Source organism: Hemitrygon akajei, chromosome 12 (genome assembly GCF_048418815.1).
Source record: "Hemitrygon akajei chromosome 12, sHemAka1.3, whole genome shotgun sequence".
Lineage (NCBI taxonomy): Eukaryota > Metazoa > Chordata > Chondrichthyes > Myliobatiformes > Dasyatidae > Hemitrygon > Hemitrygon akajei.
This window is the reverse complement of record NC_133135.1, coordinates 80,600,255-80,616,655: the sequence shown is the minus strand read 5'-3', so window position 1 is coordinate 80,616,655 and position 16,401 is coordinate 80,600,255. Positions and strand designations below refer to the sequence as shown.

Below are 16,401 nucleotides of genomic sequence, written 5' to 3'. Positions count from 1 at the left end.
AGGCAGCGAGTGGGAATACAAGTATTCTTTTCTGATTGGCTGCCAGTGACTGGTGGTGTTCCACAGGGGCTGGTGTTGGGACCATTCTTTTTATGCTGTATATCAATGATTTAGATGGTGGAATAGATAATTTTGTTGCCAAGTTTACAGATGATATGATGATTGGTGGAGGGGCAAGTAGTGTTAAGGAAGCAAGTAGGCTGCAGAAGTACTTATATGGATTAGGAGAATCGGTAAGAGAATGGCAAATGAAATACAATGTTGGAAAATGCATGGTCATACACTTTGGTAGAAGCACTAAATGTGCAGACTGTTTTCTAAACAAGGAGAAAGTCCAAAAATCTGAGATACAAAGGGACTTGGGAGTCCTTGTGTAGAACACCTTAAAGGTTAACCTGCAGATTGAGTCAGTGGTGAGGAAGGCAAATGCAATGTTAGCATTCATTTCAAGAGGTCTAGAATGCAAGAGCAGGCATGTGATGCAACACCTTTCACAATTAAACCGTATCCTTTATTTCTCCATGTATTCATGTTTGTCTTTCATGGAATGTTAAAGAAGCATTGGATCAATCACTGTCAGATAATGATCACTGCATGTTTTGGTAAATTGGAGTTCTCACCCACATTAGGATATAGGAATCAGAGCAAAGTGATTCTTTGTTGACATTTATCTGGAATAAACCTTGCTAAAGTACTCATCCCACCTTCTCCATCAACGCAGGTACAGCGCATTGCTTAGCCAACGCCCCCCCCACCCCCACCCCCCGCTCTACTCACTTTGTACCTATGACAGTGTGGCTAAGCTCAGCACCAATGCCATATTCAAGTTTGATGATGGCACCACTGCTGTTGGCCAAATCAAAGGTAATGATGTATCCGCATACAGAAGGGAGATTGAAAATCTGGCTGAGTGGTGTCATAACAACTATCTCTCACTCAAGACCAAGAAGGTGATTATAGACTTTAGAGAGGGAAACCAGAGGTCCATGAGTCAGTCCTCATTGGAGGATCAGAGATGGAGAGCGTTAGCAAATTTAAATTCCTGGATGTTACTATTTCAGAGGACCTGTCCTGGACCCTGCACATAAGTGCATTTAAGAAGAAAGCACAACAGCACCTCTAATTCTTTAGGAGTCTGTGGAAATTCAATATGACATCTAAAACTTTGGCAAACTTGTATAGGTGTGCAGCAGAGAGCGTATTGACTGCGTGGCTGCCTGGTATGGAAACATTAATGTCTTTGAACAGAAAATCCTACAAAAGGTAATGGATTCCGCCCAATGCATCACAGGTAAAGCCCTCTCAACCATTGAGGACACCTACATGAAACACTGTTGTAGGAAAGCAGCATCCATCATCAGAGCTCCCCACCACCCAGGTCATGCTCTCTTCTTGCTGCTGCCATCAGATAGAAGGTACAAGAGCCTCAAGACTCACACCACCAGGTTCAAGAACAATTACTACCACTCAACCAGCAGGCTCTTAAATATAAGGAGATAACTACAATCACTTGCCCCATTATTGAAATATTCCCACAATCAATGATCTCACTTTTAAGGACTCTTTATCTCATCACCTCAAGTTTTTGTTATTTATTGCTATTTAGTTACATTTGCAGTTTGTTGTCTTCTAGACTGCGGCTGATCTTTCATTGATGCTGTTATCATTATTATTCTATAGATTTGCTGAGTATGCCCACAAGAAAATGAATTTCAGGGTTGTATATGGTGACATATACGTACTTGTAAAATAACATTTGCTTTGAACTTTGAACTCTTCGAAATACCCCAACATATTAGCTTGTTTATTGTATTGTTTACCAAGTACTTTAATTTTCTGTTCAATGGTCAAAACCACACTTATTGCATATGTTTATAATGGTTTTAAGACTACTTTGTCTTACTCTACATCACATGTTTTGTAAATGTTTCAATAATCGCAAGAAATTTAATCACTTTTTAAAGTACCCCTATTGTACTTTAATTATTTCTAATGGCCTTTTACTGCAATTTCATTGTAATCAAAAAGCGTATTTTTCTTTTTTTAAAAATATGGAATGCTTCGCGAATTTGCGTGTCATCCTCGCAAGGGGCCATGCTAATCTTCTCTGTATCGTTCCAATTTTAGTATATGTGCTGCTGAAGCTAGCACAAAGCGTATTTTTCAAAACCATAGAAGTTGTGAGTGTTGGAAATCAGAAACGAATGCTGAAAATTCTGGAAACTCTCAGCAGATGAGATAGCATCTGTGGTAAGAGACACTAAAATAACACTAAAGTTTGGAGACACTTAGTCAGGACTGGGAAGAAGAACAATGAGAGTAAATGTTAGCTTTAAGCTGCAAAGAAGATGGGGAGAGTGGGTAAGGCAAATGAAGTATCTATGATAACATGATGCTGGAGTTGTTGTGGAGGCATCAAGTGATGTGCCAAGGGGGGGGGGGGGGCAGTTAGAGAATGTTATTACAAATGAAGAAGCACAAATGGTTGCAAAGTGCAGTGCAGTCTGTGCTAGTGAAGAGAGAAAAAATGACTAAATACCACAGATGGATGATTTAGAACAGAAATGAACAGTTCTGACACAGACAGAGAAAGTGAGTTACCTGAAATTGCAGAATTTGATACTCGGACCAGAAAGCCACGTGTCCAGATGGAAGATGAGGTGTTTTTCATCATGCCTATATTGGGCTTTATTACAAATGCACAGAGACCACACTCAGAAAGGTCTTGTCAGTAGAGTTTATTTTAACTGGTGAAATGTCACATTGCCCTTTCCAATCTGAGCTGAACTGCAGCAACAATTTTCCCTTCCATATTATAATTTGCATATGTAAGTCATCCCACTACATTGTTCAACAATAAGCAAACAAAGGCCAAGTGTTTAGACCATATATGTCAAACTCAAGGCCCGCGGGCCAAATCCGGCCCGCGGTGGAATTATCTTTGGCCCGTGAGATAATATCTAATTACTATTAAAGCTGGCCCCAGTAATCGAAGCGCCTATGGCGTATGATATGGCTAATGCTGAGTTTATTCAGGTACCAGGTTTTCAGGGTTTTTAGTGTTTATTCGGCAGTCTTGCTCGGCAGTCTTCTTCATAAGAAACGGAATTTGTAAAGTGAAACACTTTGTAGTTATAGCAGCGACTGAGACACATGAGAGCAGGCTGAAAAAACGGAGGCAACGAAAGCTGCGTTCGCACGCCTCCGACTGATCCGGCCCGCATGAAGCTGCATTTTGCTCAATCCGGCCCGTGACCTAAAATGAGTTTGACACCCCTGGTTTAGAGGATTCAATTCTGCTGGCAGGATGAAAACCCTAGTGTTGCACAATGCATTGTGCTTAATAGAAACCATCTGAAATCTGAGAGGCCTGTGAATAAGTTATATATGGGCTTTCTTAGGAACTGTGAGTTACCATGCTTACAGGCTTCCACTTCCCCCATTAGCTTTCTCTTTGCACAAGAGTAAGGTTGCCTGTTTTGCTTTGAATAATTATTCTGCAGATGGAGGATTTTGGCTGTGAGAGGGATGAGCTCACTGGCCATGACAATGGGGTTTATTTCTCCAACCATAAAGCTCCAAAAACCAGAGAGAACTGGAACTGGATTCAGGGGAAAGCTGTCTGAATGGTCAAATGTCCACAAGCTTAGGATGCTGATTTGGAGACCTGTTCAAGTCCTACCACATCAGTCAAGAAATTTACACTTAAGACTGGGATTAAAAGCTAGTTTCATGCTGTGAATGTGCAACTAATTGGAGTGTTGTTAAAAATAATTTTTCACCCTTTATTTAGAGATACAGCGTGTTACAGGCATTTCCAGCCTCTGAACCGTGCTGGCCAGCAACAAACTGATTTAACCTTAGCCTACTCACAGGACAATTGATAATAACCAATCAATCGACTAACTGCTGCGTGTTTGGACTGTAGGATAAAACTGGAGCACTGAGAGGAAACCCACGCCTACATAGAAAGGAACGGACAAACATTTGCTTCCAAAAGTTCTCTCCTCTCCCTAACCTTTTACTTCTGAGCAGGTTCAGCACACAGAGTTGTGGGCTGAAGTGCCTGTTCCTGTGCTGGACTGATCTATGTATGTATTCTGTGCCCTCTAGTGTGAGAATCCCCTACACTTGAAAAAATTAAAATGCGAAGTTTCTTATTGTTGTGTTTTTCAAATCTACATATATTACAATTGCAAAGATCAGTGGTTTGTCTTGATGGCATGAATTACATAAACAGTGCTTGTGGCGAATGCTGACTCATTAGAACAATACTGTAGGTGGGTTTACACTTAGGTACGCCGCCATAGACAAGATCTTCCAGTAATTCGACCAGTACAGAAATTCCCAAGCAGGCTAAGATGTAAAGAAGACCTGCAAAATCATGGTCTGATACAGTAACTGCAAACTGAAAAAAAATAAACTTACTATGTTACAAATTTTGCTAAGTTTCCTGGTGTTAATTTCCTGGAATCTGTAACAACTCTAGTTTCAAAGTATGCAAAGCATAAAATTAGAGACCTAGGCTATCGTTATGTTTATTGTCTGTCCTAATTAGATAAGAGCACTACAAACTATTTTTTCCACCTTTTGAAATTTCTCACAGTATGAATTGATGGGCAGGATAATATGGGTGGTTCTGTCTGAAAGGTTAGTACAAAAGGGAAATTATCGGTGTTATCTTGAGGCTGTAGACTATTTTATTTGTTATTACATATAGAAGAGACTGTATTTAGTGTAGTTTCCTTGGCAACAAAGCTGCCACATGGGATGAAGTTCAAACACACTGCAGGTACTGGAAATCTGAAATAAAACATATTTGCAGAAGGAGAATTCATTCCAGACCTTAAATGCGGTGAAAATGTTAATGTTTAAGCTGCTTTGACAGAACTGAAAAAGAAAGAGAGTTGTCTTTCATTCTAGTCTTTACCCTTGGTCCTGAAATGTTACCATTATTCTCTCTTCACAGACCCTGCCTGAAATGAGCATTTCTGACATTTTCCGCTTTCGTTATCAATCGAGAAATATCTTTTTTTTATTCAATGCACACAGCGATAGAAGAAAAAGAGTTAGCAATGCCTAAGCAAGCAGAGACAAGGGGGGTGAACACAAAAAAGTGGTAAAATGGTGTAAGTTGCCAAGGTTCCAATCCCGCTGGCACCACCTGCAGTCAGCTCTGGTGAGGTTAACAAAGAATCAAAGCAATTGTGTCAGATGGTTAATGCAGTGAAGCATGCTGAGGCACACAGTTAGTGAAAAGAACCGACAATGAAGAGTTAAAAGAACATTGCAAAGAAGGAGGAGTGGGAAGAGTCAAGACAGATAGTGGAAACCAGTGAACAAATATGTTCAATCAGTATTTGAAAAAAGGCTATACAAAATATTGTTAATAAAATAGTACCTCAGAATTTTTGGATTGACGGAAAACGTATTAGCATGGACAAGAAATTGTTTAATGTAAGGAAGTGATAAGGTAGGAATGAATGGGTCAGTTTCATACTGACAGGTACCTGTTATCAAGCACATGATCAGCCCGCTCCAGGCAGCCAGCCAGCTATTTACAGTGTACATTTGTGAACAGATTTCACTAATGGCTGGGAATTGGCAGTGTCATATACATAACCTATATTTTCACCTTGTATTCCTCATTATGCCACACTTCAGATTCATCAAGTGGAATTTGCCGGCCAAGAGATCTTAGACCCAATCAGTTTGAGACCAGGGCTTTGAATTACGTAATTAGGCCACATGGGAGGGCTAGAGCAATTCCCCACAATCAAATTTCTGTCCAACAAGGCAGCTGAATTTTGAATCTTTCTGATGAAGAGAAATACAGCAGTGCTCTTAAAATTAAATACTGATTGAATTGAAGAAGGATCATCTCTTTCTTATTCATTTCCATAGATTTGCTTGACCTGCTGTGTTCCTCCAGCATTTTGTGTGCATTGCTGAAAGGTTGTATTCATCATTATGCTTTAATGACATTGAGTTAAAAAGATAAAATCACCACATTCCATAAATAATTAAAACATCAGTACAAATCTAAATCATTAAAAAATAATTTATTTTATTCTTATCCTCACAGCGATAGAAATTCCAGTCAAAGATTTCAAAGGTACATTTAATGTCAGAGATATGTACTAAATATATCCCAAAATGCTTTTTCTTCGCAACCATCCACGAAAGACAGAGGAATGCCCCCAAAGAATGAATGACAGTTAAATGCTAGAACCCCAAAGTACCACCCCCCCCAGCTCTCCTTCCTCCCGCGCGTAAGCAGCAGCAAGCAACAATCCCCCTCCCCCCCACCGGCCAGCACCTGCCTCCGAGCACTCAAGCGTGAGCAAGGCAACAGCAAGTGAAAGGTATCACAGGTGCTGCCACAGCCTTGAAATGGTCCAGTACCAATGTGCAGAGGCCTTCTGGGAGGCTCTTTCTTCTGAATGAAGGGCTCTTGTCTCAGCATAAAGAGCTGGTCACCTGCAACTGAGAAATGGAGAAACTTCTCAACTCAGAGAGCAGCAAATCTTTGGAATTCTCCATCTCATCTGGCTGTGGCAATTGACTAAGTTCAAGGCTGAGGTGATTTGGTTTCTGAATATCAAGGATATTGCAGGAAACAGGGATCATATGAGAATGTGCATGAGGTATAGGTTCAGCTGATTGTATGGTGGAGTAGTTTCAGTAGTCACATGACATTAATTCTACAGCTATTTTCTTAAAGAGGCATTTCCAGAGCTTAGAGTCATCATTGATGTAGTGAAAGGTATGGGGAACAAACTGTAATGAGAGAGTTAAAAATGCATCTTTTCATTTGAAATGGAATTGTCCACTCACAGTCCTCATAGCGAGCAGACATGTTAGTTAAGAAGATACGTAAGACATCAGCTACAGATTCATGGAGTCCATGAGGCCTTGAAGAATGCAGATAATCCATGAAAGATTGTGATACGATTACTGATTTGAAGGAATGTGATACGGTAACTGGTTTAATAGACAATATAAAATTTTGCGTGTACACCTAAAAGGCAGCATCTATCACGAAGCACTCTCACCATTCAGGACATGACCTCTTTTCATTACTACGCTCAGAAGACTCAGCAATCAGTATTTTAGGAACAGCTTCTTCCCCTCGCCAAGAGATTTCTGAATGGACAATGAACCCATAAACACTATTATTTACACTCATTATTTTTGTTTTTTGTACTACTTACTTAATTTATATATTTTAAAATATATATATAGAACTACAAGTTTCACGATCTATAACAGCGATAATAAACCAGATTCTGATTCTGACAAATGGGCTAGAATAGATTTAGAAGCATGGGCTTTGTTGTATATATGAGTAGTGAACATGATCGTCAGACTTCTCAGAACAAAATCATGATCAATGCCAAGGCAGTCTGAGATTCTCCAGGCCTGTTGTTATAAAACCAGAGTCCTCGATGAGCAGATGGGCATGAGACTCATATTTTCAAGTGTTTTATGTTGTGTTTTGTAATTTAGACTTTGTCTTGTTAATCTTTTCTATCACTTTAATAAAATTCCCCACTGTACTAAACCATAAATATTGCTTTTGCAATACATTGACTCATGAAGCTAATTTTAGGCATATAGATTCTCCACAGAAATATCTCAAAATAATGGATTTTTTAAAGAAATAACTATTTTTATGATACAAGTTCTAACTTTATTTTGTGTGCATGTTTCAATCTTCTGTTTGTGTTTTCAATTTGCTTCTTGTTTGTTGCCTGTGGATTACTTCAATGTGATTGGCTGATCACCCTATTTGATGGCATTCCCGATGATGGAATCCAGACATTCCCTTTGAATCGACAAATTAAGTCAGTTAGCGTTAACCTAAAACATTAAATCCATTTCCACAATTGATCTGCTAATTAGTTATGGCTAATTAGTTCAAATTTTCCTGCTTGCACAAGTTTCTTTAGTTTAGTTCTGGCTGCTTCTCCTGAAAAGTGCGGCTCCATTTAAAGTTTCAGGGCAGCCACATTTCAATTGAGTTAGAAGATGTTTTTGAGGATAGAATGGGCCTTAAACAAGTAGAGACAGGCAAATTACAAAAGGGAAGGTCCTTGATGAGGAGGAAGGTAGAAGAGAATAAATAGAAAGGAGTTAGACAAATGTGGATGTTAGTGCGGAATAAAAACAAAGGAGGTGCTACAACATGGAACATTTGACATGCTTTCTCATTCATTGGATGGGAAATACTTTCTCTTCCCTCACTCAGTTTCCCTTCTCTTCCCTTTTACTATTGATATCAGGATTAGTGCCACAGAATGAGAAACGTCATTATCTTTGTTTCCATTTTCCAGCCTTTCCTCATCCCCACACTTTTCATCCCCTTTTTCTGGTTTTCTATATTTATTTCCAGTGCTGGGCGATCAGCCAGTGTCCACCATGAACTGTATGTGCTGCTAACTTGAGCCCACTTTTTCCTACTCCACCCAGTAGGAATTCAATTCTTCATCCTCGTTACTTTGACAAAGCCATCTACTGTACCTATGTTTCTTATTTTCCTTTCCTTTCTCTTCAAATGTGGATCCGTCTCAGCCTTAGTTGAAGTGGTGACGGACTATATATTTTTCTATTTGCTGCGTTTCTGCCCCATCCACTTCTCCATGCTCCTTCCAAGAATTGTGATGAAAATCTCCCCTATTCTCACCATCCTCCAGTAGTATTTCCACTCTCTCCTGGTACCTGGAAACGCATTATCCATGCTTTTTCACTTCAGTTTTCCAATATCCCTCCTAAAGGGAAAGGAAAAGACTGCACAAGCAGGCTTTTGCCCTCAGGTTGGGTGAGATGAAAACTAAAGATTATTGGCTTAGGGTGAAAGGTGAAATTCTTAAGGACAATCTGAGGGGAAACTTCTTCACTTAGCACATAGTTCGAGGTTGTGTGAGCTGCCAGTGGAAGTGGTAGATACAAGTTCAGTTGTAACCTTGAAGAGAATTTTGGATAGGTACATGAATACAGGCAGATGGAACTAGGCAGAAGACCAGGCCAGCACAGACTAGATGGGTTGATGGGCCTATTTCTGAGGAGTGGTGCTCGACAAATCTCTAAGCAGCAGAACTCAGTTCTCAAATTTGCTGATAATTTCTGAATGGCAAAAAAGTCAAACCAATCAGTCCAGGCCAGAGTAAGAAACATTTGGAGTGCACAGTGCTGGCTTTGGATAATGACTTGAAATTGTGATCCAAATCAGGTCACTGAAGCACAATGGAGAAATATTTATACTTTGCAATGGAGAGAATGGCAACAAGATAGAGGCATGATAATGATGCAAAACTGGAAAATAATGACTTTCATCCTTTAACATCAAGGAGCAGGTGTGATCAATTATAAATGGAGAAAACCATGAAATTACCCTAAGATGAACTATAGTTGCAGAATAGGTAGCATAGAGCTTAAATCAAGAACTCAGTAGATTTGACATCAGAAAGTTAGAGTGATGGAGTCATACAGCCCAGAAACAGGCCTTTCAGACCATCATGATAGCACTGACCATTGCACTCATCTTTACTATTTCAGGTACCCTCATTAGGTCCGTACTCTCCTATACCTTGACAATTCAAGTTCTTTGCTAGATGCTTCTTAAATGTGAAAATACCTGCCTCTTCCAACACTTCAAGCAGCACATTCAGACAGACAGACATACTTTATTGATCCCGAGGGAAATTTGGTTTCGTTACAGCCACACCAATCAAGAATAGTGTAGAAATATAGGAATATAAAACCATAAATAATTAAATAATAATGTTAATCATGCCAAGCGGAAATAAGTCCAGGACCAGCCTATTGGCTCAGGGTGTCTGACATTCCAGATTCCAACCAAAGTTCAAAGTAAATTTATTATCGAAGTACATACTCCTTGTGTGTAAAAATTCTCACCTATACCCTCTCTCAACATTCACTTCATACTTTAATTCTATGCCTTCTAGTCCTAGACACCTGCTCTCTGGTAAAGAAAATTTCCTGGCGCCCACCCAATCCATACTGCTCATAATTCTGCTTAATCCTATGAGTGCACCCCTCAGCCTCCACCATTCCAAGGAAAACAAATCCAGCCTCTCCAATCTCTCTTTATAACTGAAATAATCCAATCCAGGAAATATAAATTCCTCTAGGATAAAAAGTTCCACACATAACTATGACTTCCAGTAGTGAAAAGGAAAGACTTATCATCACTAAATGATCACTTGAAGGTAGTTGAGGGATTTTAAGGGACCCTCACGAATGGCTGAATACACTGTGGGAAAATAGTCTATTTTGTTTTTAATTACTATATCAGTTGCTAATCCCTGTGTAAGCAAGCCTTACAGAATGTAGGAATAAGGCACACAGTAAGGGGCAAGCTTTAAGGACAGATAGGGTAACAGTAAAGGGTTGATAGGGGAGGCAGGAGGGAATCAGAAGAGTGAGGAGGAGGATAGACAAAAGCAAAAGTAAGACATAAAAGGAAAAAAGAAGTGAAGCCCCCTGACTGAGCTTGTATAGAGACTTGGCTTGTTAGCCAACTCGGCCAACAGCCACTGGACTGAGCAGTGAGAAGGTCACCTTTCTCAAACAATGTATGCCTAGGGCTGGTATGATTGAGGTCTCACCAAACAGGAAAGTTGGGATGTTTCAATTAACGGAACCCCAATTTGAGAGAATGCTGTGCAAATACTGCCCATGTGCAATTATCCGTCAGCAAGAAATAACATATCATACACCACATACAATTATAAAGAAAGTGTATTTACTAATTTCAGTTTAATCAACCAGTTATTAAGAGGAAAGTAAAAATAAAAAAATAAAAGGGTCCATTATAATTAAACCAGCCTAAATGCTCAGAGTTGGAGCTCACATCTTCCAAAGGCTGGGTGTGTCCATTATTCACGTCGCTGACTTTTCATCACCAATCTCTGGTAGCACTACCCATCTTGGACTCCTTTGAATCGTACCTTCCCGTCGGATCAAATCCTACGGCGTCTCTCCTGATCTTCTCCTCTTTCCACCTCCCACCAAAAGACCACAAACCCCACCAGTGTCCTTCACAAATCTCGCTCTGAGCAGCTTTCTCTAAAACTTTCTCCCAATTCCACCATCCTGATCGGCTGACACAGCTTTCCTAAGTGAAACATCACAGCCCCTTATTTTTAACTGAAACCAGGCACTATCAGCAGGATACACTGTTTCTACAGAAAGCTACTAATTGAAATACCATATAGCATTACAGTGAAAATCTCAACCAGGGCATTCATTACATTCTCCTCCTTCCAAAAACAATACAGTATTCAAATAAATTTCATGATTTCAAGACTCCCGATCCATTTGTAAATCACAGTAACATATCTCACTATTGGAATAGATGCAATGCTCTGTTTCCTTGGTGCTTCATACACTAGCCTATCTAACAGTTTCCTTATTCTCTGATACCTTCTTATTTCGTCTTCAGCTTCTTTAGCCTCAAGTACTCCTTGGGACCTTTCCTTTCTACTTGAGGATGCCTCCGCCGTCCATCACTCATACCTTCTGGCAACTCATGTCCCCTGTCCTCCTGACTGAGCTCAGCTTCATCCCCAATTACATTGGAGCCCAGCTTCCCCTCACTGTCTAGCATCGCATCTGCCTGTCTACTGCTAGACCCACACCCCCACTACATCTGAGTCAGGGTGGGGAGATTCAGGAATTGTTTCAGCAATTCTTGGGGAGTTTGCATAAGGTAACGTATACCACACCGCAACTTCCTTCTCCTCTGAGTCTGTACAGCATTCAGTGGTTGGGTCCTTTTCAGGTCTTTCCACTGATCACTCTTCTGTTCATTCCTTTGGTTCCTTTGGTTCAGAGTTCTCCTACAAGGTATAGGGTCCATGTCAGGCTCTGGGTCAACACATACCTCCTGCCCTAGAGGTAAAAGGTGATTCCAGTGGAGAATTTTGACAGGGTTATTCCCAACTTCTGGCTTCAGCCCAAAAACTAGCACATTTGACAGCAGGCTCTCCACTACATAAGGCGTAGACATCCAGTGGTCAGCCAACTTATGCTTCCCTGGTAGTTCCAAATTATGCGTATCCAGGCATGAGTTCAGAGAGCCTAATCTTTTGGTCATATCTCCTCTAGTTCCCTCGATTTTGCTTGGTAGCAGAGACTGGTGCTAGCTCATAAGTCTTTTGCAGCTCTTTCCTCATGTTAGACATGCACTTAAGAAACATCTTCTGTGACAAGTCTTCTGCACCAGTCCCAAAATGGAGGTCTACAGGCAATCTCACTTTGCGCCTGTACATTAAATAGTATGGCAAGTATCCAGTAGCTTCATTCGGTGTACAGTTGTAGCAGAGGACCAAATGCCCAATATGCTGACTCCACTTGTTCTTTTTGCTGCTATATGGGGTTCCAAATATGACTAACAATGTCCGGTTGAACCTTTCAGGCTGGAGGTCACCCTCAGCGTGATATGGCGAGGTCCTCAACTTCCCAGCTCCAAGCATGCTCAGTAGCTTATGCAAGAGCCGACTTTCAAAATCCCTTCCCTGATCACTGTGTATTCTTATTGAGAGGACACAATGAATAAACTGACTTCTCCCATAACACTTTGGCAACTGTGGATGCCCTCTGACTCTTGGTGGGGAAGGCTTGAGCATTTCTGGTGTAGTGATTAGTAATGGCCTAGACATTTGCAGCATTGAATCAGGCTCTATGGAGAGGAAATCCATCTACACTAAATCAAGTGGTCCCGCACTGTGTAAATGAAATAATGGAGCAACTCTTGTAGGCAGCGTCTTCCTCTGAGTACATTGGATACAAGACTTACAGTACTCTTAAACCTCAGGCCAATAGAACTGATCTCGGATCAATCCGTTGGTCTTGTCGAACCCAAATGCCGAGAAGATCATGAAACAACTTCAACACAATCCTCCAATGCTTTTCAAGCAAAAGCAACTGGGAAAGCCGAGGCCTGATTGGTGGAGACATGATCCTGTATAAAACTTGGTTCCTCAACTCCATTTTATTCCATTCTCTCATCAGTAGGGGGATGGTAAGGTGTTTTATCATTTTTATGTGGGTCATATCTCCCTCTGCAACAAATGACTAACTGGCACCTGTACAAGGGTCGTCTCGCTGGGCTGCTGCCAATTCTGAAGGACTCAAGGCAGGCAACTGATTCGTACCAGAGCAGTCAAGTTGCAATGAGCTTATGGAATGGTGCAACCAGAAGCTCACAAATGATCCACAGCTCTATCCTGCCATAATCTTGCCTCTGATTTTCCCATAGCAGAAAGCTGGCACATTGCTTTAACTCCAGAGGCAGGAATGCTCTCTCACTCTCTGTCCACTTGCAGTACCTCATGCGAATGTTCTGACTCCCCGGCTGATATTTCCAGCTGAAATCATAAGCAGACATCGCTGCCAACCAACAATGACCTGTGGCATCCAACTTCGCCGAGGTCAGGATATACGTCAATGGATTGTTGTCAGTCCTCACCTTGAACTTGGCATGATACAGATAATCGCTTAACTTATCTACCACAGCCCACTTCATGCCAGAGGCTCCAATTTGGGCGTAGGGTAGTTTCATTCAAAGGATGACCGAGTCCAGCTGACAAAAGCAACATCTCAATCTTTTACCTTGGTCCTAATATAGATCACCACCTAAGCCCTCACAGTCGGTATTGAAATGCAGTACATACAGGAATGGGGGTTTGCAAAGGCCAGCATAAGTGCTTTTGACAGCAACTCTTTCAGTAGCTGAAAGGTCTCCTCACATTTTGCATCCCATTTTTCTCCGAAAGGCTCTGAAGGGCTAAGATAAACATTACTTCCTTCTCTTTTCATTTTCCTCCCTTTCTTCCCCAAGGGATGATGACCACACAGAACCTGATTCAAAGGGTGGCTTACTTTGGAGTTGTCCTTCACAAGTTTCCAGTAGTACTCACAGAATCCAAGGAATGAGCATACAACATTCACATTCGAGGCCTTGGCCATGTGGTCACTGCCTCTATCTTGGATGGATCTGTAACTACTCCATTTTAAGAGACTATGTGGCCAACATAGTCTTACAGAGCTGACACTTGTCCAGTGACAGTTTTAACCCTTCAGCTTTCAGGCAGTCTAGCACCTTCTGTAGCCTCATCTCATGCTGTTCCAGGGTGGATCCAAACACTATGAGATTATCCAACTACACCTGTCCCTCAAGCAAGTTCATGTCCCCAACAGTCTTCACCATGACAAGTTGGAAAGTAGCTGATGTTCTTGGTAAGCCCTGGGGCATTCTTTCAAATGGGAAGAATCCAAGTGGACACATGAATGCCATCTTTTCTTTGTCAGCTTCACTCATGGGAAATTGATGATACCCACTCTGTAGGTCCAGAACTTTGAACCATTTTGGTCCACCCGGGCAGGTCAGAGCATCCTCAATCCATGAAACAGTATATTGGTCAGTGTAAGTCTGTTCAGTGTTCAAGAGTCAACACACATTCGTATCTTTCTATTCTTCTTCCTCATTATAACTATGGGTGACACATAAGGACTCCTTGACTTAGTGAAAATTCCAGCTTCCTTCTGTTTCACCAGATGCTGCTGAACATCTTCCACCTCCACTGGTGCTAACCGTTAACCATTGAGACCTTTCTTGGAAAGGGGTGTCTTTTGACACTCGGATGGTGTGGGGAGTACCATTGGAGAAACCCACATCAAACTCATCAGTAGAAAAGAAATCTTTGAATTTTAACACCTTCTACATCAGTCTCTTTTCCATCTCTCGGATTCGGGGAGTCGAATGACTTTTCTGTTAATTTTCCTGATTCAGAGGTTGTCTCCCTCCTGGCTTTCTCACTGGAAGGCTAGACATTCCAGTCACCAGGAAAAGATGTACCATCAGCATCCCACATCTGAGGAAAACCTCTTTCTCCAAGGTTCCTGACAATCACTGTCATCCTGTTTATGTGTACAGCCAATGGTTTCTGCAATTCAGGCCTCATAAGCACCCCAGTAGATAAGCGTGACTCTTCTTCGTGAATCTCCAGAGCATCCACCAGGATGTCCTTGGTATTAGGCAATCTGAGGAATTTGAGGTTTCCCGTCACTCTAGCTACTTCCCCAGGAAATAACATATGATGAGTTTGGGTTGGGTGTACCACACAGTTCCTCAATTATGCTCATCATTCTGCTTAGGAGAAACTTGCACCTTCTCAAAACAGCTCTGTACACTGGGTGAATGGACAACATTTTCAAAAAATTCTCTCCATTTCTCTCCTTGCAGGCTCCCATGAGCTTTCTCACAATGGGAGTATTTGTTCCCACAATAATGGAAGCATCACCCTTCTCAATTGGGTCTGGACAGACCAACAACTAATGTATCAAGACCCTCAGCTACTCCAACATCTGCTTCTAAAAACTCCAGTTTCAATGACAAGTAACCATCATGCAGGTAGCTATCAGTACTAAAGCCCCAAATTTCTAGGGTGCTGAGTGGCATCAATGGTAAACCGTCAAATACCAGTTACAGAAGGATCTGTACAGTAGAGTAATCTAGAGCCTGTGTCAAGTATGACTCTAGCATAAATACCCTTAATCTGTGTGGATACACCCAAGCTTGGCCCCACACAGCCTGCAGGAATAGGGTTTTTCATTTTAGTGTATTCCTTGATACATTGATTGGAACCGGTTCCCCTCAGACACTACGCCATTCCCTTACCGGGTCTCTCCAAAGTTTCCCCACTTCTTCTTCTGTTAAAGTAACCATTGGGTCACCTTCCAAAGGTTTTCCTGTCTTTCATGCTCCCACGTGAAACATCTATTCTCACCACAGTTGTAACAGAAAATACTGGTTACTTCCCTTGTCAAGAGACCCCTGTTAGCAGCAGCCCTCTACCAGTAGGTCCAGCTTCCTACTGGCCGTGTCACGTTTGGTGGTATCACTAGCTGACATCAACTGAGATACCCTGGCCTGCAGGTTTTTTACTGCATCCTGCAAAACCCCCACTTGTATGGTATCAGGGGTCACTTAGGCAAAAGAGGGTACGACTGAAGCCATTGCCTTCTGGTGGAAGCCTCCTTCTGCTCCATTATGTTTCCTCCTCTCGTACTTCTCTGATCAGCTCCACAAATAAGGGAAAGGGATGCGTATTAGGAGTCATTGAAATGCTTAAAGCAATCATGCCATTGACAGCGTGACCTTCACCACTTGTTGCATCCTTAATCAATTTACCTCAGCCCCCAATGCAGATGTCTCTCTTGCCTGAAAATGTAGGCAGGAAGTTTTTCCCCATTCCCCTGTAATGTGTGCCTAAACCTCATTATAAACTCCACTGGGCTGTCCATCGTGCCAAAAATGCTTTCTAATGCTTGCATGTAGCTCATGGACGTGACCAACAGGTTCACGGCCTTTAC

The 16,401-nt window shown here is 41.5% G+C and overlaps 1 non-coding gene across 1 annotated transcript; it reads right to left on the bottom strand.

Moving 5' to 3' along the window:
• Nucleotides 1–2,045: 2,045 nt before the first annotated feature.
• Nucleotides 2,046–2,151, bottom strand: LOC140737441 (U6 spliceosomal RNA). Its single transcript, XR_012101144.1, has one exon. It is a non-coding gene; the product is annotated as a U6 spliceosomal RNA (small nuclear RNA).
• Between the last annotated feature and the right edge of the window lie 14,250 nt (nucleotides 2,152–16,401).